This window comes from Jaculus jaculus, chromosome 5, assembly GCF_020740685.1.
Source record: "Jaculus jaculus isolate mJacJac1 chromosome 5, mJacJac1.mat.Y.cur, whole genome shotgun sequence".
In the NCBI taxonomy this organism is placed as follows: Eukaryota; Metazoa; Chordata; class Mammalia; order Rodentia; family Dipodidae; genus Jaculus; species Jaculus jaculus.
Genome location: NC_059106.1, coordinates 125,910,467 through 125,932,321, shown reverse-complemented (window position 1 = coordinate 125,932,321; position 21,855 = coordinate 125,910,467). Strand labels below are relative to the sequence as shown.

General features: G+C 45.3%; 1 protein-coding gene and 1 non-coding gene across 2 annotated transcripts in view; both read left to right on the top strand.

The window, feature by feature from the left end:
- Positions 1-21,855, top strand: part of LOC123460701 (myotubularin-related protein 11-like) — a 109,592-nt gene that overhangs the window by 20,937 nt on the left and 66,800 nt on the right.
- On the top strand, positions 7,916-8,022 carry LOC123461157. Its single transcript, XR_006637474.1, has one exon. It is a non-coding gene; the product is annotated as a U6 spliceosomal RNA (small nuclear RNA).

Genomic DNA, 21,855 nt, shown 5'->3' with positions numbered 1-21,855 from the left:
CTGCCTGTATTTGCTGAATAGAAAACTAATTAATAATAAAAAAGAGGATAACCTGATGGGAATACAAAAAAAAAAAAAAATCCCATGGTAATACCCTCCCTCCCCACTTTCCCCTTTGAAATTCCATTCTCCATCATGTCCCCTCCCCATCTCAATCAGTCTCTCTTTTATTTTTTTTTTCAATTTTAATTTTATTTTTTTCTTTTCACAATTTTTATTAACATTTTCCATGATTATATAAAATATCCCATGGTAATACCCTCCCTCCCCCCACACTTTCCCCTTTGAAATTCCATTCTCCATCATATTACCTCCCCATCTCAATCATTGTACTTACATACATACAATACCAACCTATCTCTCTTTTATTTTGATGTCATGATCTTTTCCTCTTCTTAAGATGGTCTGTAGTGTCAGGCACTGTAAGGTCATGAATATCCAGGCCATATTATGTCTGGAGGGAGCACATTGTAAGGAGTCCTACCCTTTCTTTGGCTCTTACATTCTCTCTGCCACCTCTTCTACATTAGACCCTGAGCCTTGGAAGGTGTGATCGAGATGTTACTACTATTATTTTTTAAAAAAGAAAAAACATTTATTTGCCAGGCATGGTGGCAAGCACCTTTAATTCCAGCACTTGGGAGGCAAAGATAGGAGGGTCCTTATGAGTTTGAGGCCAGCCTGAGACTATGTAGTGAATTCCGGGTCAGTAAGTCATCATGCCCAGCTCACCAAACATGTATGTATCAGGGACACCATAAATTTCAGTTTATTTTTTGGCTTCCCAGCCATACTTGATCACTAGACATGATCATAGACACATTCAGCTGCTTTGCTTTCTCTGCTCTGACCTGTCTTGCTTAGCATGCTCTCATGTCAAGCTGCTCTCTACTTCTCTTTCCCTTGTGAGGATATCTGTGCCTTCCATGGTCTTAGAATACATCTACCCATCCTCCAGCTGCAGTGACCAACTAAGGGCAGATCTCTGGCCAGGAATGAGCTGGCTACATTCCCTGCATAAGTGCTCTCTGAGCCTCAGAGCTCTCAGGGCAGGGCCTGAAGCCAGAGTTAATATTCAATTTCCCCAGCTCCTTAAAAGGAATCTCCCTTCACTTAATCTAGTTTAGTTTGGTTTTTTAAGAGTAAGCAGGAAAGCCAGACGCGGGGGCGCACGCCCTTAATCCCAGCACTCGAGGCAGAGGTAGGGGGATCGCTATGAGTTCAAGGCCATCCTGAGACTACATAGTGAGTTCCAGGTCATTCTGGGCTAGAGTGAAACCCTCCCTTGAAAAAAAAAAAAAAAGCATTTGTTTCAGTGGCTTCCCTGTGTGCTCCACAGTTGTCACCAAGCTGTCCGTCAAGTGCTCTGTTAGGCTCCTGGTGTCTGTACCCGAGGTGTCTTTCATCCACTCCTGATGATGATGGCACCCCTCGGCGGGCTCCCAGTTCTGCACAGATGGAAGTGCTCTGTATTTCCACTGTGTGAAGGGTGGCTATCAGCTCATGCTCGGAATGTGGCTAGAGTGACTGAGAAACATTTGTGTGTGGATGTATGTTGTGTGTGTATGGGGGGGTGCACATGTACACATATATGTGGAGGTCAGAGGACAACCTCAGGAGTCATCCCTAAGGAACACCATTCACCTTGGTTTTCTTTTTCTTTTAACTTTGTGTTGACAATCTCCTTACATAGAGAAAATATACTATGATCATAAGACCCTTTTCCTCTCCCGGATACCCCCTCCACTGGGTCATTTCTTATTTCCTATTTCTTTTTTTTTAAATATATATATATTTTTAATTTTTATTTATTTGAGAGTGACAGGCACAGAGAGAAAGACAGACAGAGGGAGAGAGAGAGAATGGGCGCGCCAGGGCTTCCAGCCTCTGCAAACGAACTCCAGACGCGTGCGCCCCCTTGTGCATCTGGCTAACGTGGGACCTGGGGAACTGAACCTCACACCGGGGTCCTTAGGCTTCACAGGTAAGCACTTAACCGCTAAGCCATTTCTCCAGCCCATTATTTCCTATTTCTTATTTCTTCTATTTTGATAACATTCCCCTCACCCCCCATTACGCAGGTCTTGAGTAGGTAGTGTCAGTCCCTACAAGGTCATGAGTACCAGGGCCACTTTGTGTCTGGAAGACAGTATTGCAAAGCACTCCTCCCCTTCCTTTGGCTCTTACATTCTTGCCACCTCTTCTGCAATGGTCCCTGAGCTTTGGTTTTAAAGATGTCTTAGTGCTGAACACTCCTCTGTCACTTCTTCTCAGCCCTTTGGTGAATTTTTGTTTGTTTTTTTGAGGTAGGGTCTCACTCTAGCTCAGGCTGACCTGGAATTCACTATGTACTCTCAGGCTGGCCTTGAACTCACAACGTTCCTCCTCCCTCTGCTTCCTGAGTGCTGGGATTAAAAGCATGTGACACCATGCCTGGATTACCTATCTTTTTTTTTTTTAAATATTTTATTTATTCACAGAGCAAGAGTGTTGCAGTCCGGTTCGCATTGCTGGTAGAAATCACCCAACCAAGAGCAGCTTCTGGGAAAAAGAGGTTTATTTGGCTTACAGGCTCGAGGGGAAGCTCCACGATGGCAGGGGAAAACGATGGCATGAGCAGAGGGTGGACATCACCCCCTGGCCAACAGAAGATGGACCACAGCAACAGGAGGGTGTGCCAAACACTGGCATGGGGAAACTGGCTATAAAGCCAATAAGCCCGTCCCCAACAATACACTCCCTCCAGGAGGCATTAATTCCCAAATCTCCATCAGCTGGGAACCTAGCATTCAGAACACCTAAGTTTATGGGGGACACCTGACTCAAACCACCACAAAGAGGGAGACATAGACAGAGAGGATAGTCACACCAGGGCCTCTAGCTGCTGCAAATGAACTCCAGATGCAAGTGCCATGTTGTGCATCTGGCTCTATGTGGGTACTGGAGAATTGAACACGGGCTGCAGACAAGTGCCTCAACTGCTGAACCATCTCTACAACCCTGTCTTTCTTTTTTTCTTTTAGTGTGGGTTTTAGGTTCAAACTCAGGTCCTCATGTTCAGGCCGAACCTCTTTACCAAGTGAGCTATCTCCTCAGCCTTCTTAATAACCAGAATTTGTAATTGCATGGTTTTTGAATTAGGTTAAATGTACACAGACAACAACGACTGGCTGGTGGTTGCTCTGTTGGAGACTGTAGCTTTGGGCCAAGCTATAAATGTTGGCAAATGAGCATGAGCAATATACTGAACCGCACTTGAAGGTTTTAAAGACAACTGGGGCTTCGTAGGCCTGCGGTGCCTTTTAACCTGGTGCTTTGGTGAGACGGAGTATTTCTTGGGAAGTCTGTTAAGTCAGCACTTCAGGAGCACTTGGGAATGTCTCCCAAGCCACAAGCCGTGCACTCTCTGCTCTGCCCTCCCGGAGGAAGAAAGCATCTCTCTATAACTATCTAGTAAGGCATCATTCATGGCCAGAGACTGAGAGACACCCAATGACATAATTTTAACTTTCAAACCACTTTTTCCATGCTGTTGGACAAAGGCAATTCTTCCTCCTCATAAAACCAAACCCCTTATTATACTCCATCCACTCTTGGCTACCTATTAGCTTTTGTCAAGCACAGGAAGGGTCTGAAAAGATGCTGAGCTATGGACCTGAAGCAAAGGGGAGGTGTGTGTGTGACACTGTCTCACTTCCATGAAGTCACCTGTGGACAACTCCCGGTGACATCACTGAGGACTGCTCACACAGAGCAGCCTTGTGGCCCACTGACCTACAGGTGGAGAAGGCTGCTTGCAGCGTCACTGCCCACATGCGCTTAGACTTAGGGAGTGAGGATTGCCCTGACCACATGGCCTGCGAAGGGGCACGTGGGCATCCCAGGCTTCTCATGGGGGCCACAGGGCAGCATGTTGGGAGTCAGGAGCCGGGGGTCTAGCCCTGCCTCTGCTCTGTTGTTCATGCAACTTTAGCCAAGTTGGTTTCCTAGTCTAAACTCCTCTTTTGCCAGGTGTGGTGGCATAAGCCTTTAGTCCCAGCACCTTGGACTTGGAAAGTTCCTCCTTACAAGCATAAGGACCTTAGATTTAGGTTCGTTTCGACAGCCATGTCTGCTGGTGTTTGTTCTATTGGAGACTGCAGCCCTAGGCCGAGGTATAAACGTTGACAGCAGATGTACAAACTTCTCTGAACCTATGTGTTGCAGACAGCTTCACGTTGCTATCTTCCAAACAGACGCAGTTTATGGCAGGGAGGGATTTAGTTCAAGCTTACAGATCAGGAGGAAAGAGCTAACTCCGTTTCACAGACCCAAGCACACAGAAACAACCAAACATCTAGCAAACACAAGTGGGCTGTGGGCAGGACCCCCAAGCTCACAGCTCTCTGCACACCTTTGGGCTGGAATCCAGAGTTGCCCCAGTGACACGCCCTCAGTAGCAGCAGTTAGCCTTCTAGGAGCTGAAGCTGCAAATTCAATTTTAATGATTTTATTTTCATTTATTTATTATAGACAGAGAGAAGAAAAGAGAGATAGAGAGAGAATGGGTGTGCCAGGGCCTCTAGCCACTGCAAACGAACTCCAGATGCATGCGCCATGTGCATCTGTCTTACATGGAACCTGGAGAATCAAACCGGGGTCCTTAGGCTTCATAGGCATGCACCTTAACTGCTAAGCCATATCTCCAGCCCTGTAAATTCAATTTTAATAAGACATCTGAGTTTACAGAGGACACACATTCAAACTATTACACCATGTTAAAAAAAAAAAAAAAAAGCTAGGTGTGATCGTGCACGCTTATATTCCCAGCTCTGGGAAGGCAAGAAATAGGAGGACTCCAGCCTAGCCTACTTGGAGAGTTGAAAGCCAGTGAGAAAACCTGCCCCTTGAAAGGTGGATATAATGCTGGACTTAAGGGCTGAAGAGATGGCTTAGCAGTTAAGGTACTTGCCTGCAAAGCCAAACAACCCAGGTAAGATTCCCCAGGACCCACATAAGCTGGATGAACACAGATGTGCATGTATCTGGAGTTCATTTGCAGCAGATGGAGGCCCTGACTTGCCCATTTTCTCTCTCTTTCTCTATCTTCCTCTTTCTCTCTCTGTCATAAATAAATAAATAAAATAAAGAAGAAAAAAAGTTTAAAGGTAAAGGTGGGTGTAGTGGCTCACTCCTAATACTTGGGAGGCAGAGGTAGGAGGATCATATAAGTTTGAGGCCACTCTGAGACTACATAGTGAATTCCAGGTCAGACTGGGCTAGAATGAGACCATACCTTAGGAAAAATAAAAAGGGGGATAGTGTCTGAGGAACAATGCCCAAGAATATCTGTGGCCACAATATGCATGTATGCACATGCATGTGTGCCCATACACGTGTATCCCACACAAATAAATATAAATTTAAAAGGCTAGGTCCAGCCTCTGGCTTGCAAGCATAGCTGTGCTTGGGGTCCTTTGCAAATGTCAGCTTTAAGAACCACCATCATGAAGCCATTCAGGAGCAGGTGAGCTGTGGCCAGTAATTCTCCTCTGGACAGGGCTTTGACTTTGAGACAGATAGGCTTGGATTCAAGTCTCAGAGTCTCCACTGAATAGTTATGGGGCATGGACAATCACAGCTCTTACCTTAGCCTACTATTGTGTACAGTGGGAATGACAGCAGTTATAGGAAGACTGCTTTTTTAAAAAATACATTGACAACTTCCATAATTACAATGAACCATGATAATTCCTTCCCTTTCATAAATCCACTCTCCATCATCTCCCCTCCTTGTCTCAAATAGTCTCTCTTTTATTTAAATGTCATCATATTTTCCTCCTATTATTAGTAGGTAGAGAGGTCATGGATATCCAGGCCATTTTGTGTCTGAAAGATTGTTTTTAAAGAAGTCCTACCCTTCCTTTGGCTCTTACATTCTTTCCACACTTTTTCTGCAATGGACCTTGAGCCTTGAAAAATATGGTAGAGATGTCTCAGTGCTGAACACTCCTCTGTCACTTCTTCTCAGCACTGTGGTGCTTCTTGAGTTATCCCAGAGGTCATTGCCATCTGAAAAGAGAAGCTTTTCTAAATAGAGGGGATAGTAGCATTAATATATGAGTATGCACATTAAGAAAAGTACATGCCAGGTAGTTTGGTAAGCATAATATATGAATTTAGCCAGACACCAGCAAGTTTTACACCTCAAGGGCTCATGCTTTCCCCCATCGTAGGTTTTTAGTATCAGGCATGTATTCCCTCCTGTGGAGTGGGTCTCCAGTACAATTAGTGAGCAGTTGGTTTCCCCTATAACAGACAGGCCACTATTGCACCATTGGCTCATTTGGCCTTGCTGGCCAAACTTAAGGCTTTCAGTGGCCACTGTTGTTTATCTCCACTAATGACTTCTCTCCCATAGGGCTGCATGCAGCATAGCTTTTTCTAGCTTTCTGTCAGCTGGTCTACATGGAAGAGGTTTTCAGCTCAGCTCCAACAGGATTTCTCAGTAACCTTATAACCCAAGCATGGGCAGCTTCAGCAATAGGGTCTTACCATCTATTCCTGGTGGGAAACCAAGAGCACTGATGATGGACTATAATGTTTTTGGGGCACCAGGGACCTCCCTGGCCAACAACTCATTGGAAGGTATCCCATCTTTGGCACTGAAATTTTTCTACTAACAATCTATGGCTTCTGGGTATGCCATTGTCCAAAAAAAAGCAGGCTTACATATGGGTTATTCATATCCTCTTAGATTTTGATTAACGCTTCTCCCCACCCTTCCTTTACTCAATCTCTTCCCCTGACCTTACTTAGGCCATTCCGCCCCCAGTAATCTGTTCATCTTTATATGTGTGTGTGTGTGTGTGTGTGTGTGTGTATGTGTATATGTGTATGTGTATATATATATATATGTATATGTATATATACACACACACACAATATCATCCCCTTAAGTTCTCCTCTCTCTTCCCTCCCTTATAGCCCCTTTCTAGCTTACTGGCCTCTGCTACCGATTTTTACACCAACTAACATACAAGTCTAAACATTTGTAGCTAGGCTCCACATATGGAGAGAACATATAGCATTTGGCTTTCTGGGCCTTCTCCATAAGTATAATCCTTTCCAGATCCACCCATTTCCCTGCAAATTTCATTTTTCTTTACTGCTGAGTAGAACTCCATTGTGTAAATGTGCCACATGTTCATTATCCATTCATCAGTTGAGGGACATCTAGGTTGGTTCCATTTCCTAGCAATTGTGACTAGAGCATCAGTAAACATGGATGTGCATTTTTTAAAAATATTTATCTGAAAGTGATGGGCAGAGAGAGAGAAAGAGGCAGACTGAGAGAGAGAATGGGCACATCAGGGCCTCTGGCCACTGCAAACGAACTCCAGATGCGTGTGCCCCCTTGTGCATCTGGCTAATGCGGGTCCTGGGGAATTGAGCCTCGAACCGGGGTCCTTAAGGCTTCATAGGCAAGTGCTTAACCACTAAGCCATCTCTCCAGCCCTGGATGTACATTTTTCTCTCAGGTAGTGTGACGAGTCCTTAGGATATAGGCCTAGGAGTGGTATAGCTGGGTCATATGGTAAATCTGCTTTTAGCTGTCTCAGGTACCTAAACACTGATTTCCACAGTGGCTAGACCAGATTGCATTCCCACCAATAGTGTACAAGGATTCCTCTTGCAAATGCTTTGCTTCTTTCATCTCTGCTTTTTATTTTTATATTTATTTATTTATGTTTTTTTTTTTTTTCTTGAAGTAGGGTCTTTCTCTAGTCCAGGTTGACCTGGAATCCACTAAGTAGTCGCAGGCTGGACTCAAACTCATGGTAATCCTCCTACTTCAGCCTCCTGGGTGCTAGGATTAAAGGCATGCACCACCACACCTAGCTATCTCTGCTTTTTTAAAAAAATAGTTAAAATCATGCTCGCTTCAGCAGCACATATACTGAAATTGGAATGCTACAGAGAAGATTGGCATGACTTCTGTGCAAGGATGATCTGCAAATTTGTGAAGCATTTCATATTTTTTTAAAAAATAGTCAAAGTCATGAGCGTTGATATTCAAGTGTCAGGGCCATGCTGATTGCTGTAATTTTGGAAGAACCCTGAAGTGGTCAGCCCTTGATTAGTATCCAGCTCTTCCCTGTCCCCTCTGCACCTATGATTCAGTAACTAGAAGTATTTCCTGCTGTGCCCATGGGATTCCACATCCATCTAACTGGACCATGTCTATGTGTTATCAGTCATCTGTTTCTTTCACCTGATAGGCTACTTTTTGTTTATTTATTTGTTTGTTTGTTTTGTTTTTTGAGGTTGGATCTCACTCTAGCTCAGGCTGACCTGGAATTCACTGTGTAGTCCCAGTGTGGCCTCGAACTCATGGCAATTCTCCTTCCTCTGCCTCCTGAGTGCTGTGATTAAAGGCATGCATCACCACGCCTGGCCTGATAGACTACTTTTTAAAAATATTTTATTTATTTGTGATAGAGAGAGAGAAAGAGGAAGATAGAGAGAAAGAGAATGGGCAGTCCAGGGCCTTTAGCTCCTGCAAACAAACTCCAGACGCATACACCCCCTTGTGCATCTGGCTTTATGTGGGTACTGGAATTCACTATAAAGTCTCAGGGCAGCCTTGAATTCAAGGCAGTCCTCCTCCCTCTGCCTTCCGAGTGCTGTGATTAAAGGTGTGCGCCACTGCAGCCGGCTTCCGTTGTTTGATTTTATTGATGATCTGACAGATCTCAGCTGCCTTGTTTACTGAGCTGATACCCAGACACACCAGCCTTATAACAAAGACTGGATTAAAGAGAAGGTCTGCGTGCTCCTTCATCGGCATGCCCAACAGGCTGGGAAATGAGTTGGAAGCATTAGGGGGCCGGGAGTGGGCTTGGAACACAGGTGTGTACAGCGTGGAAATTTTGTATCATAGCAGTCCTGTTTCCATTTTGTTACACTCTAGCCAAGATTGAATGTATTAGACGAAACATGAGAATCTTTTTCATCTGAAACCTCCATTGCCCTTTTCTTTTTTTACTTAAACATTTTTATAATTTAGTGGAAATTGTTCTTTGCCAGTACTGTTGGTTCTAGTCCTTCAGGCAATTCAGATCTGGTTTATTACTTTTCACTCAACTAACCCTTCAAGATGAGGTGAGGGTTGATGACACAATTTAGTTATGTCCTCCAGATAAGGTTTTAGTGAAAAGTAAATGTTGTTTAGTTAAAAAAAAGAATTAAAGATGGGCTGGAGAGATGATTTAGCAGTAAAGGCACTTGCCTACAAAGCCAAATTACCCAGGTTTGATTCCCCAGGACCCGCATAAACCAGATGTACAATGTGGTGCATTTATCTGGAGCTTATTTGCAGGGCTAGAGGCCCTGGTGTGCTCATTCTCTCTCACTATTTGCTTCTCTCTCTCTCAAGTAAGTAAATAAAATAAAGTATTAAGAAATTAAAGATGCTATGAATAAATCATATGGAAGCCTACTTCTTTGCTAGCTAAGTGACACATATGTATTTTTAAATTTATTTTTATTTATTTGAGAGAGGGAAAGAGGCAGAGAGAGAGAGAGAGAGAGAGAGAGAGAGAGAGAGAGAGAATGGGCACACCAGGGCTTCCAGCCACTGCAAACGAACTCCAGACGCATGCACCACCTTGAGCATTTGGCTTATGTGGGTCCTGGAGAATTGAACTAAGGTCCTTTAGGTTTTCAGGCAAGTGCCTTAACTGCTAAGCCATCTCTCCAGATCAATGTTTTTTAAAAAAGACAGAGTTCTGGCAGAAGCACTCTGTGGGATGGATAATGCTGTGCCCAGAAGCTTAGATTGTTACAAGAAAATTTCAGTGCTAGGGGTGGGATAATTTCCATTGCGTTGTTGGTCAAGGAGACCCCTGTGTCTCCAAAACACTATAGGCTATTGCCAAGGCTCTTGGCTGTTCACTAGTACTACATAATAAAACTGTGTTGCTGAAGACATTATATTCTTGGGCTGCAGATCACTGAGAAATCAACTGGAGCTGAGCTGGAAATCTCCTCTCTGTTGACTGGCTGTCAGGATGCTGGAACGACCTATAATGCCTATTGGGGGAGAAAAGTCATTAATGATTTTAACCAGCAGTGTACCCTGAAATTTCTTTGGCTGCCTTGCCAGGCTAAGTGAATGAGCTGGTAGCATGTCTGTTTGGAGGTAACACAACTGATCTCTGATTAGATTTGAGGCCAGATCCATGGCTAAATGCATATATTATGTCCATCAAACTACCCTCTAAGTACTTATGTTTATGCTCATTAATGGTACTTTTTTTTTTTTTTTTTTTTTTGGTTTCTCAAGGTAGGGTCTCGCTCTAGCCCAGGCTGACCTGAAATTCACTGTGTAGTCTTAGGGAGGCCTTGAACTCACGGCAACCCTCCAACCTCTGCCTCCCAAGTGCTGGGATTAAAGGCATGCGCCACCACTCCTGGCTTACTGTAATTAATTAATCAATTAATTTGACAAAAGAAAGGGAGAGGGAGAGAGAGAGAGGCAGATAGAGAGAACAGGCACACCAGGGCCTCCAGCCACTGAAAGCGAACTCCAGATGTATGCGCCATCTTGTGCATCTGGCTTATGTGGGTCCTGGGGAATTGAACCTGGATCTTTTGGCTTTGCAAGCAAGGGCCCTAACTGCTAAGCTAACTTTCCATCCCACTCTCACTTTATTTATTTATTTTTTTTTGTGGGAAAAAGAGGTTTATTTTGGCTTATAGGCTTGAGGGAAAGCCACGATAGCAGGGGAAAACAATGGCATGAGAAGAGCGTGGACATAACCCCGTGACCAACATAAGGTGGACATCAGGAACAGGAGAGTGGGCCCAACACTGGCAAGGGGAAACTGGCTATAACACTCATAAGCCTGCCTCCAACAACACACTCCCTCCTAGAGGGGTTAATTCCCAAATCTCCATCATCTGGGAACCTAGCATTCAGAACACCTAAGTTTATGGGGGACACCTGAATCAAACCACCACAGGTAGCCACTCACCGGGGGCTTTAAGGTCATGGGCCAAAGCCACAACCTGTGGCTTGCTCCTCTGGAAGGCAGTCGTCATCCCAGTGGCCACAGCCTCTTCCATAGGTGCTCATAGCACTTGTTTTTCTTTTTTTCAGGTTTTCAAGGTGGGATCTCACCCTAGTCCAGGCTCACCTGGAATTCGCTCTGTCCACTCTCACTTAAAAAAAAATTTATTTTATTTTATTTATTTGAGAGATAGAAAGAGGGAGGGGCGGGGAGAGAAAGGGCATGCCAGGGCCTTCAGCCACTGTCAATAAGCTCCAGATGCATGTGTCACCTTGTGCATTTGGCTTTGCAGGCAAATATATTAACTGCTAAGCCATCTTTTCAGCCCTACTCTCACTTTTGGTTAGAGAAGCTTCTCTTTTCAGATGGCAGTGACCTTGGGATGACTCAGAAGGCATCATGGTGCTGAGAAAAAGTGACAGAGGAATGCTCAGCACTGAAATATCTCTATCACACCTTCCAAGGCTCAGGGTCCATTGTGGAAGATGTGGCAGAAAGAATGTAAGAGCCAAAGGAAGGGTAGGACTCCTTACAATGTGCTCCCCCCAGACACAAAATGGCCTGGATATCCATGACCTCACTGTGCCTGACACTACCTACACAAGACCGTCATAATGGGAGGAAAAGATCCTGACATCAAAATAAAAGAGAGACTGATTGAGATGGGGAGGTGAAATGATGGAGAGTGGAGTTTCAAAGGGGAAATGGGGGGGGGGGAGGGAATTACCATGGGATATTAAATACAATTATGAAAGTTGTCAATAAAATAAATAAATAAATTTAAATTTAAAGAATCTCAGATGAGAAAAAAAGATAGAACAGAGAGGGTAATAGGAGGAAAAGGTGATGACATTAAAATAAAAGAGAGGGCTGGAGAGATGGCTTAGCAGTTAAGTGCTTGCCTACGAAGCCTAAGGACCCTGGTTCGAGGCTCGATTCTCCAGGACCCACATTAGCCAGATGCACAAGTTGATGCACGCGTCTGGAGTTTGTTTGCAGTGGCTGGAAGCCCTGGCATGCCCATTCTCTCTCTCTCTCTGCCTCTTTCTGTCTCTGTCACTCTCAAATAAATAAATAAAAATGCAGAATAAAAAAATAAAAGAGAGACTAATTGAGATGGGGAGAGAACATGATGGAGAGTGGATTGGTGAAGGGGAAATAGGGAATGGGAGGGAATTATAATGGTTTATTGTTTATAATTATGGAAGTTGTCAATAAAAAATGTTTCTTAAAAAAATAGAAGAGAGGGGCTGGAGAAATGGCTTAGCAGTTTAAGATGCTTGCTTATGTAGTGGGGTTTTGGGGGTTCAGGAGAAGTCCTTGAATCCTAAACCCTGAGTTCATGTCTATTTTTTTTTTTTTGAGGCAAGCCCAACAGATTGGCCTTTTTTTAAAAAAATTATTTTTATTTAGGCCCGGCGTGGTGGTGCCTGCCTTTAATCCCAGCACTTGGGACGCAGACGTAGTGAATTCCAGGTCAGACTGAGCTACAGTGAGACCCTACCTTAAAAACAAAAATAAGAAAAGATAGAAGAGAGATAGCCCAGGCTGACCTTGAACTCAAGCAATCCTCCTATCCCTGCTTCAGGAGTGCTGAGATAAAAGGCATGCGCCACCACGACCAGTGGAGGGATTTAGTGGAAGAAGGATTCTGGAGGGGGAAAGGTAGGGTGGTTTGAGGGTGTTATGATCACTATATATTGTCTTTATATATATATGGATATTGTCAATAAAACCTTAAAGAGAAAAGGAAGGAGCTCCTTACCCTGCAGTCTGGTTGAAATCTCTCACCAGCTGGGAGTCAAGGATCCCAATAGAATTAAAATAGGCTGTGAATGTTGCCTATATAGAGGCAATATAATATTCCTTTTGTGTGTGTGTGTGTGTGTGTGTGTGTGTGTGTGTGTGTGTTTTAGTGGCTCTTATACTCATTCCACCATCTTTTCTGCAATGTTTCCTGAGCCTTGGACAGAAATAATCCTTTTATATGACATATTTCAAATAAGAAGGTAAAAATAGTAATGAACCATGCTTAAGGCCTGAACATATGTAGCCTTTCTCCTTTTGTAACTATAAACTTGAAATTTTCTGATAACCTAACAAACAAGACTATAAACTTTAGTTTACAGTAAAAGCATCTTTACTTCTCATGTAACCACAGGCCTAGGGTTTTCCCTTATCAGCTGTGATCCCATCCAGTGCATCCCAGGAGCTCCTGTGATCTCATTTAAGTTCCTTAGCAATCCTTGAGATGGAACTTCAGAAGCCACCCAAATCCCACATATGGCTATTATAAAGAAGCAAGCATCTTAACTGCTGAGTCTTCTGCCCAGCCCTGTACACAGCTGCAGTAAACACAATGAAGGGGGCTCTCTTGAGAAGCCCACACCCATGCGTTGGTGTGCCCCATTCTTTCCCCAAGTGCCTTTCTCCCTGAGCTTAAATACATGCTCAAATCTCTTCCCAGTAGACTCCAGCTCTGCCTTATATTATATTATATTTCCCTGCAGCAAATCAAGCACCCAGGCTTCACCGGGTTTGAGGCTCAGGCAAGAAAGCCTCAGGCTGCTACACGCAGCAGTGTGGAGTTAGGTCTAGGGCTCCTATCCCCTGCTGTTGACACACATGCAGCTGGTATGACCAAGGGAGCCACGAACTACTGGCAGAGGCTCTGAGGAGGAGAAGCTTGCCCAGAGACAGCTTTTTGGAAGGCACAGAGCCCTCCAGTTTTGACATCTCTTTTCATAAAGCCCAGTAGTGGGTACCAAATAAGTTACATGACCTTCACAGGCTGGAATCATTCTCTCATAAAGTTTTTGTATTAGTATGTCAAGGATTAGGTTTCTTGGCCTGGAGAAATGGCTTAGTGGTTAAGGCACTTGCCTGCAAAGCCAAAGGACCCAGGTTCAATTTCCCAGCACCCATGTAAAGACAGATGCGCAAAGTGACGCATGCATCTGGAGTTTGTTTGCAGTGGCTAGAGGCCCTGGTGTGCCCATTCTCTCTCTCTCTCTCTCTCTCTCTCACACACACACACATACACACACACACACACATCTGCCTCTCTGTCTCAAATAAATAAATAAAAGTATATAAAAAAGAATTTGGTTTCTTTGGGTTTTTAAAAAATATTTTTATTCATTTATTTATTTGCGAGCAGAGACAGAGAGAAGGGAGACAGAGAGAATGGGTGCACCAGGGCCTCCAGCTGCTGCAAACAAACTCTAGATACATGTGCCACCTTGTTTATCTAGCTTATGTGGGTCCTGGGGAATCAAACCTGGATTGTTAGGCTTTGCAGGAAAGTGTCTTAACCACTAAGCCATCTTTCCAGCACAAATTTCTCTCTTTCTTTCTTTCTTTTTTTGTTTTTTCAAGGTAGGGTTTCACTCTAGCCTAGGCAAACCTGGAACTCACTATGTAGTCTTATAGTGGCCTCAAATTCACATCACCCAGCCAGATCAAATTTCTTAATTTCATTTTTTTTTGTAGCTAAGTAAAATGCCACTGTGTGTATTACATTTTCATTACCCAGTCCTCTATTCATGGACATCTAGGTAGAGGTCACTTCCTAGTTACTGTGAATAGAGATTCTGAGAATATGGAGTGCAAGTATTTCTGTGGCATATCTTCAGTCCTGTGAGTACATGCCCATGCATGTCATCTGTAGTTCAGTTTTAGCTTGTTGAGAATCTTAGATGATCTTCAAAGAATGCTCCATGATCAGGTAAAAAGTTTCAACACAAGTTTTGTGATGGTAGCTGTTTTTTTTTTTGTGTCTGTGGTTTATTTTCTGAGACAGTCTCATTATGTAGCCCACAGTAGCCTCAAACTTGCAGTCTTCCTGCCTCAGCCTCACAAGTGCTGGGATTACAGGCATATACCACTATACCCAGCTGTAACACAAGGTTTCACACAGAAAGCAGAACACAAATGAATATGAGTTAGTTGGAGATGAAGAATGTAATATTGGGAGGAAGGCATAAAACATAAACAGTTTCTGGTACTCTCGTGACTGGGGTGAAGTTCAGATTGGAGAGCTGGCCTTGACCACCTGACCTTGACCCCTGGAATGCTAGAACGCTGTGATCTGCCCCCTCTGGCCCCTGGGGCCTTGCAAATCATTTATTGGCGTGATTGCTCCCCATGGTGGGACTTCAGACGATCTCACTTTTCTCTGCACATTCCTCTGCATTTTCTAAAACAAATTTAAAATTCTTCTAATCATAAATAAGTGTGACATTTAGACATGAGAGGTTTGGGGCCTGCAATTTTTAGTCACCTCCACTCTGATCACAGAGGTGGAGAAATGGACCCACCGCCAGACTGAACCTTGTGATGTGGCTCGAGTTTAGTTTCTCATATTGGAGCCGACAGGCCACACTCAGGTGTACACACATACACATGTACACGAACATGCATACACACACAGTGCTCATACACTCTCTGACAGTCCTGGAGCTTCTAGAAGGACCCACGGCAGCGAAGTTCCTCCAGTGGAACCATTCCCTGCCCAAGGGCGGGGTCCTCCAGGCTGTCTAGCAAATGTGTGTGTAATCCTGCTGCTGTTTAGATAAGAAGACAGCTCCGGGATCCGGGAAGGACAGCCCTCCTCCTCTGCAGCCAGGCTTGGGTGGGGTTGGCTAAGACCAGCCCGAGACAGGCCAACTCTGAGGATGAGGCTGAGAAGACAGCAGACAAGGTGCGTAGGTGGGGACTACAGCCCGTCCGCCTTCCTACACACATACCGCCCCCGCCAAGTCGTTCAAGCTCATGATGCAGAGGTGCTAACTGAACACGCCTCAAGGGACGCGTGTGCATGCCAGTGCCCAGACGCCGAGCCGCCCTGAGAAAGGGTGTTTGCAACAGGAGTAGGAACAGGGAAGACAAAGGGGAGACTGCAGGTGGGGTGTAGGGCTTGCCAGAACTTTCAGTGTTGGACACTCAAGAAGTTCACTGTTTTTGGCATGTGTATATGTGTGTGTGGTGTTCGTACATACATAAATGTGTGTTCATACGTATGTGGGTACACATGTGTGAACAGGGGCATATGCATGCACGTGCATGTAGAGACCGGAAGTCGCTATCAGATGTCTTCCTCAATTATTTCCCACCTTATTTTTAACAAACTATTATTATTTGTGCATGTGTGCATATGTGTACAATGTACATGTGTGTGCACACGCATGGGTATGCACATCACAGCCAGAATGGAGGTCAGAGAATAACCTCAGAGTATCTGAGACAGGGTCTCTCTTGTTTTGTTTTTGTGTGTGCTCCAGTCTAGCTGGCCTACAAGCTCATTGGCCTGGACTAGGGCTGGTTCAAAAAGAAGCTAGCTATGATGCCAAGTTTGGGGGCTGAGCTTAACCAACTACAATGTTAGGATCATATTTAACCTTCCAGGAATGCTCCTCCCAACCTTATTTTATTTTTTGAGGTAGGGTTTCACTCTAGCCCAGGCTGATCTGGAATTCACAGGGTGGCCTTGAACTTATGACTCCTCCTACCTCTGCCTCCCAAGTGCTGGAATTAAAGACATGCACCACCACACTAGGCTCATCTAACCTTATTTTTTGACAGTGTCTCTTACTAACCCTGGAGAACACAGATTCGTGAGACTAGCTAGCCAATATGGCCCAGCAAGCTTCCTATCTTTTTCTCCCCAGTGCTGTGATTACAGGCACGTTCCACCATAACTGGCTTTAAAAATTTATTCATTTATTTATGAGAGAGAGAGAGAGAATGGGTGTGCCAGGGCTTTAAGCCACTGCAAACGAACTCCAGACACATGCTTGTGCATCTGGCTTATGTGGGTCCTAGGAAAATCAAACCTGGATCCTTCGGCTTTGCAGACAAACGCCTTAACTGCTAAGCCATCTCTCCAGCCCCACAACTGGCTTTTATGTGGCTCTTGGGAATCTGAACTCAGGTCTCCATGATTTCTGAGCACTTTTATCCACTGAACCATCTCTCTATTCCTCCTTTCTCACTCTTAAAGGGAGAATCCAGCTGAAAAATCTGTTAGTTTCTCCCAGATTTGCTGCACCTGAGGAAGCTCGCAATGCTTCCCCATCACCTGACAGGGTGGGGCGGGGACACCCCAGTTCCCAAGGCAGAGCTCTAATTCCAATGCTGTCAGGTTGATCAACACTGCTGGAAGTTTCTGAGCATGCAGGCCTGTAGGCCTGGCTCTTCTCATGTCCAACAGCCTGTTTTAACAGGCAGGAATCTGGAAGGGACCAGTGTGGCATCCCGCTGCAGGTGACCCCACTGATCCTCTGGCCCCGTGAGCTATCACACAGCCCAGGAGCAGCTGCTAGGAGGAAGTAGGCTGAATGGTCTGGGCCAATTTAGTGAAGGCCACGGGTGGGGGTGGGGGGACCGGACTCAATGTTCTGAGTCAATCAGCTATTAGGAAAATATGCTGATGGCTGGCTGGGGAGAAGGACAACCAGACATTGACTACGGAACACTTACTCTATGCCAGACTCTATGCTGTGGCATTTGCGTGCGCTAACTCATTTGATCCTTGAGACAGTTCCTTTTATAGAGGAGGAAACTGAGGCAGGGAGAGGTTGGGACTTGCCCAAGATTAACCACATGTGAGTACAGAACCAGGCCTCAAATCTAGGCTTGTCAGACTTCAACAGTTATGTTGGAGGAGAGCAAGTCTGCAGTCTGCTCTGGGTCAGTGTCTTGAGCCTAAGCTGCAGGCGTGACACAGGCCGCTGAGCAAGGGTAGGTGGCAGGTGAGACATCCAAATGCTGGGACTCTTTGGGGGGAGCATTTTCCTTTCTGCAATTTACACTCTCGCAGACCCACTAAGAGGGACCTGTGGGAATCCATGTGTCCAACAGCCAAAGCTCCCAGCTCTGCCCAGCTCACAGTCACCATAAAAAGGCTTTCCTTCCCCATGTCCCTTGGAAATGTCACCGGAGAATCCCTACCCCTTCTGCAACACAATTTGCGGCCAAGTGCCTATTGGTTGGGTGGCAAGAGCTGCTTCCAGATCCTGTTCTCATGGGGCCAATAGACCGGCATGGTCACGTCTGAGCTGTAATTTGTTTGGGATCCCAGGTCAGCTGTGTGACCTTGGTCATGCCACTTTGTGAGCCTTACTTTTCCCCTCGTGTGTAAGGCAGGGACAACAGTCACTCAGAGACTTGCCATAAGGATTTATTTTTACTTTTATTTTCTTTATGAGGTATGGTCTTGCTCTAGCCCAGGCTTACCTATAATTCACTACACAGTCGTAGGATGGCTTTGAACTCACAGCAGTCCTCCTACTTCTGCCTCCCAAATGTTGGGTTCAAGGCATGTGCCACTATGCTCACTCGGCTCATAAGGATTTATTTTGTAGCTCAGTTGGTAGAGTGCTGACCTGGCATGCATGAAGTCCTGGGTTGGATTCCCAGCACTGCATAAACTAGGCTTGGTGGCGCATGCCTCTAATCCCAGCACTCAGGAGGTGGAGGCCAGAAGCTCAGGAGTTCAACATCATCTTTGGCTGTATATCAAACTTGCAGCCAGCCTGGGATACATGATATTGTCTTAAAATAAAACAGTTGGGCTGGGGAGATTGCTCAGTGGCTAAAGGCATTTTCCTGTAAAACCTGCTGGCCTGAGTTTGATTCCCCTGTACCTACCTAAAGCCAGATGCAGAAAGTGACATATGCATCTGGAGTTTGTGTGCAGTGAAAAGAGTCTCTATTGTGCTCATAGTCTCTCTACTCACAAATAAATAATTAAAAAAAATTGTTTTAGCCAAGTGTGGTGGCGTACCCCTTAAACCCAGCACTTGGAAGGCAGAGGTAGGAGGATCACCCTTAGTTCAAGGCCACCCTGAGACTACATAGCAAAATTTCAGGTCATCCTGGGGTAGAATGAAACCCTACTTTAAAAAAAGAAAAAAGAAATAACAGAAAGGAAGGCTGGGCGTGGTGGCACACACCTTTAATTCCAGCACTTGGGAGGCAGAGACAGGAGGATTACCATGAGTTTGAGGCCACCCTGAGACTACATAGTGAATTCCAGGTTAGCCTGAGCTAGAGTGAAACCCTATGTTAAAAAAAAAAAAACCTGAAAAATTTTGTTTTGAGGACAAGTCACAGACCCCAAAGCCCTGAGCAATGCATTTGTTTGTATATAACACAGGCTCAATCCAGTCCATGTAAAGGGAGTTTGCTAGGGAAACAACTATGCCACAGGAACGTTGAGGTGTGGGAAGTGGGCTTGCAGCCTCTGCTCCGCTCCCCTGAAGACGATCCAGTACCCAGCAGTGAAGTATGAGTCAGCCTAAGTAATTCCCCGTAACGCCTCTAAGCCCCACAACATGTATTTAGCACAGGCGCTACAATTGATTGAGCGCTAGCTCGCCATCAATCATGGCCCAGGGCGGGGGAGCCCAGCAGGGCAGCCCCAGCGGGCCCAGCGAGGCCCAAGACAGGCACTCTGCGGTCTTGTTCAGACTTAGCTTCTAACTACTTTGGGGCCTTCGGCAAATTACTTAACTTCTCAATGTCTCACTTTCCTTATCTGTAAAATGGGGATAATAATACTTACCTACCTCACGGGGCTTGTTGCAAGAATTAATTAAAGTTTATGAAGTGCTTTGAGATTCTTGGATAAAAGGCCCTGCAAAAGTACAAAGTATTATTATCATGCTCCAGTTGGCTATAAAAAATAATTTTGCAGGAAAAGGCAAAAAATTTAATTTCTATACAAGCAGAAACAAAGGCAAATATAGTCATAGAAAGCTTTTCTTTAAAAAAAGTCTCAAAGATAATTCATGCAACTTAAAATTATAACATGCTTTCTCCCTACCAATAATCAATGTAACAAGGGACAGAACACACTGAGGCCTTCGGTGCATGTAAAATCTTGGATCCCGGGGGATGTGGTTTACTTATTTGTGTGTATGTGTTTGTGTGTGTGTGTGTGTGTGTGTGTGTGTAGCAGAGTTTTCAGTCAATGGCCAGCAAGTAATGGTCAGCGTTTCTGTGTGCTGGGTCTCTGCTTAGGGACTCTCCAGGAGCTCCCTCCTACCATCTCATGATGGCCTGAGGTATGTATGGACACCTCAGCTTTACCGAGGGAAAGGAGCCCAGTCCTAGAGCTCAGAAGTCCTGTGGTCCAGTTCCCCTGGGCAGGGGCGATTTGAGACCTGAATCCAGATCAGGTTGTTTGCGGAGGAGAGGAGCTGCTGTCCTCTGTGGTCTAATTCATGTTCAAACAGCCATCTCCCCAAGAATGCCACCTAGCCCACATCTCGAGGCTTCTTTTTATCCTAAGAAAAAAGGCGATACAGTTTCCTCCTACCTCTGAACTGAGCTGAGAGTCAGTTACCTTCTTTCAGAAGCAATTGATAGATGATAGGTGAAAGGATGGGGCTTTAACAATGAGCAGCCCTATACATAAGAGAGGTTGGGGTAGCTGATCCCTCTCATCTCTTCCAGAAGCTTTGACTTTTTTTTTTTTTTTGACTCCCAAGATCCATGTTTTATTAACTTTTCTCATAAGTTAACCAGGGATCTTCAGCCTCTGTCATGATCATTTCCCAGAACCACAAGAGATGCTAGGATAGCAGCAAATTGAGGCTTGAAACCCATCCACTAGCCCACACTCATCATTTAGCATCCAAGTGAGAATGCTAGCTCTTCTCTCCAGGATTGGAGTCTCTAGGCTTTTCTGTTGTAGACCTGAATCAGGTGACTTTCCATCCTCGAAGACTCAGGCAGTGTCCCTGAGGTCTGGGATGCTTCCTTCGCATAAGTGCCCGGCTGCACTGCCTCCAGCAAGGCCTGCAGTGGGCTCTGAGCCTTCTCCTGGGGCACAGTTGACACAGGTTTAATTAAGTGCTGGGGAAGGCCTAGATGGGTTCTGGTGCCTCCCACTGGCCATGCCATTTGGGGAGAACACACTGAGCCCTTCGGTGCCTGTAAAACCCTGGATCCTAGGAGACATGGTTTACTTATTTGTAAGTGTGTATTCACACGCACGTGTGCATATCGGAGTTTCTTGATTTGGCAAATTTTGTATAAAGAAACATGAGCATTTCATCTCCAGAATTGGTGCTGTGGAGATGCACAAGGTATCACGTGAGTAGCAGGTGGCCACTGAAGAGGACAGTGCAGGAAACAATCCCACCACAAGGAAAGAAGGGGCTTGGAGGAGCCAGAACATAGGCCTGTGCTTCTGATCCTGCACTGGAGGATCAGAGGAATTGGCCCGAGAGGGGCAGCTCCAGGGAGAGAACTGTCACCTTTTATGTCCTTTGCTGGAAGCTCTCACCACTCACCCTGGGCTGAATCAGCTCCATCTGAGTTGGGGAGACCCGTTGAGAAGGTGGCTCCCATCTCCTGATTGGTACCTATCCTCACCTATGGCACACATTGGCCTGTGACAGCTTGAACTTTGGGCCTCTGTGTCTTGAATGTGCCCCACTGGAATAAGAATAAAAGAACAGTGGCTGCCATATATAGATAGAGCACAACTGTGTGCCAGGAAGCAGTCCTGTCCAGGTCCCCCAGGATTTCTCTGCAGGAGACTGTAGAACAAGCTCCCTGGCTCACAGGTGGAAACTAGGAGCACCTGGATAGCCAGGTGGCCAGCCTAGGGTCACCCAGAAAGATGACTAAGTATGGCCCCATGCAAACCCGTCTCTCCTCCTCCAGGCTCCCTAGCCCTTCTGGGAAGAGAAGAGTCTGTAGGTTCAGTGTCTGTATGGGAGAGATGGGAGGGCATCACACTGTTCTTGATAGGAGATTTGTCTGGGATAGGGACTTTGGACTTTGGGCT